The 2,901-nt window shown below is 37.3% G+C and overlaps 1 long non-coding RNA gene across 1 annotated transcript; it reads right to left on the bottom strand.

Moving 5' to 3' along the window:
• Nucleotides 1-258: 258 nt before the first annotated feature.
• On the bottom strand, nt 259-2,670 carry LOC145439369 (uncharacterized). The gene is made up of 2 exons (XR_013915173.1): nt 2,407-2,670; nt 259-2,351 (listed from the first exon to the last, which is right to left on the bottom strand). It is a non-coding gene; the product is annotated as an uncharacterized LOC145439369 (long non-coding RNA).
• Nucleotides 2,671-2,901: the final 231 nt, after the last annotated feature.

The following is a 2,901-nucleotide window of genomic DNA, read 5'->3' as shown; positions in this document are numbered from 1 at the left end:
ACTCATCCGTCCATATTTTTAAACTTGATTTTATGTATACAAGTTACTGTCTCTGCAGCCTCCACATTTTACGACTTATTTTCATTAGACGCAGGCAAGCGATTCTCCAGTTCGGAGCTACGGAAACAAATCACTCGCATGTGCGCGTTTCGAATAGTCTTGTAGAATTTTCTAAAGTCGGAACAGCTTAGTAGCATATACGCGAATCCCAAGGTGAAAATAATCGAACGAACTATAGCCGTAGGCGTGCGATTCGCAGGGCTTTATTTATACAAACTCTATCGATGCCTGTACGCGAACCCCAGCGTTAAAACGATTAGGTCTAATTAACACGTTCTGAAGCCGAAAATTTAGTCAACATCATTGAGATAGCCATGATTTGAAGATGGTGATCGAGTGTGACAATAGCACTCGCCAAGGTTAGACAAACATAACCTTAAACTACTCTCTACTTCACAAAATATAAAGTTATAAAAGTAAGCAGATTTCTATGAAAACCCGTGAAATAGAAGTAAAAGTAGCCTAGAAACATAACTACTTAATGAAAAATCATGATTCTTGAAGTGACCACATTTCATACGATTCAGTCCTTTTCATGTCGCTAGAATAAGGTGATTAAACTGACAGTGAAACGCCGCCGGCGTCTTATAACGTAATAATGTAAGCTGCGTCGGGTGCTGCTATAATGTTAGGAGCGAATATAGTAGAAAGTTCACGTCTGGACATCTGTAAGCAGGTGCGCATACTACCGTAGTAAAACGCATAACAGAATTCACGCAAAAGTCGATATTGCTTTGTGATGCTTTTGATGTTGTTCCATACCGATTGGGAAGACAGGACTCCTAATTTCCTAACTAACTACATAATCCCTAGTAACGTAGTCAGACGCATAACGGAATTTACGCAAAATCGGTATTGCTCTGCGATAATTTTCACCACTATGTTTTGATAATAACTTGCTTCCGAGAAATAAATAACATTCATTATACGTTAGATGATACTTTTCCTTGATATTCTATTATGTGTATTTAGGGCTAATGCGACATCACTATATTGGCGACAGGCCTGATTTGAACACACTAATTTTGCGAATTAAACTTATCGCCCAACACGGACACTCAATGAAGAGCACCCCGGAGACCCGCATAAATGCTCCACAATTCTCGACATATAATATACTGAGCATATAATAAGCTAACAAAACCTATACTTGAGTACTCCGAAATGTACAAGTACTTTAACTTTACACGACGTTTTTGTAAAATGAATACTAATTTTAATGGAAAATAAAAATTATGTACTCAAGTAGGTTTTTGTCTACACGCACCAACTACTCAAGTGTTTATGACACAGGAATGATTCATTAAGTATACCGCAAGCAGGCCAAACCTATACTTGAGTACTCCAAAATGTACAAGTACTTCGCTATGTACTCCCTCCACGTAAAAAGTATCTAGGTTTTAGACTACTTTATCGATTTTCGATGTTGCGCAAATACCACAAACTTTGCTTTTTTTCAGAGCTGGCAACTAAATACAAGACAGACTTTACGCAAAAGTCTCTATTCTGAAAATTTTATCAAGTTAATACATTAAAAACTTATACTTGAGCACTACGAAATGTACAAGTACTTTATCTTTACACGACGTTTTTTGTAAAATGAATACTAATTTTATTGAAAAAATAAAAAATAAAAAAGAGAGAAAAATTACATTTTATCCCGGAACGCAAAAAGAAAAAGCGTATGAATTTGTAAACTACTTATTCATGACATAGTAATAATTCTACTTGTACACTTTTTCACATTTTATAACACTTTAAGTAGTACTTAACAGTTTCAGTTTTAAATAAAATACGGAATATAAACTAATCGAAAAATTCGGTAACCAATTGCGCGTAGGCTATGCATACAAATGAGGAAAGTTACATCAACGCGCGTTAACTAGTTGTATCGAGTTATCGAATGATTTTTTCCTTACATCAAAACAACTAGAACGTGAAACTACATTAAAAACGTATCTAAATGAGCTCCAGGGCATTGTGATTATGCAGCATACCAAATTTCATCAACCATTTCATGATGGAACAACTTTAAAACTAACGGAGTTCTATAGCAACTTTTGCCTAAATCTGTTTCGGTAGCGTATACATATACATAGTCAGCTTTAATAACAGAATTACCAAGCTAATATGTGACTCCTCACCTTGCAACTTGGTACGTAGTTGTAGGACATAATAACAATGTACCATACCAAATTTCGTCAGGCATTCCATGAAGTAACACCTTTAAAACCAACGCAGTTCTATACAGACTTTTGGCTAAATCTGTTTTTCCGTAGCGTAGCACGTACCTATACATAGTCAACTTTAATAACGGAATTACCATATTAATAATCGACTCCCCACCTTGAAACTCGCTACGCAGTTGTAAGACATTATGACAATGCACCATGTCTAATTTTGTTACGCATTTCATGATTGAACAACTTTTAAACTAACGCAGTTCCATACCGACCTTTGCGGGAGCGTAGCACGTACCTATGCATACTCAACTTTAATAACGGAATTACCGAGCTAAACATTGAATGCGCAACTTGAAGATTGGTTCACAGGTGTAGGGCATTACGACAATGGAACATATCGAATACCGTGTTTCCATGAAAATAACAAGACATTACACATCCAGTATACTTCCAATCGACATCGCGCTGGTTGATGCGGCGCTGTGCACCATATAGATGCGGCAATCAATGCGGTGATGATGTGGCAATGGATGATGTGGCACTATAGGCGTGGCACTTGATGATGTGGCGCAGATGATGTGGCAATGGGTGTGCTATAGGTGCGGCAATGGGTGGATGATGTGACAAGGGGGCGTCCTATAGGTGCGACAGAAAAACA

This window comes from Botryllus schlosseri, chromosome 5, assembly GCF_051294905.1.
Source record: "Botryllus schlosseri isolate E-star chromosome 5, Bs_hap1, whole genome shotgun sequence".
Classification (NCBI taxonomy): domain Eukaryota; kingdom Metazoa; phylum Chordata; class Ascidiacea; order Stolidobranchia; family Styelidae; genus Botryllus; species Botryllus schlosseri.
Note: the sequence above shows the minus strand (reverse complement) of the source record. Positions and strands in the feature narration are given on the sequence as shown.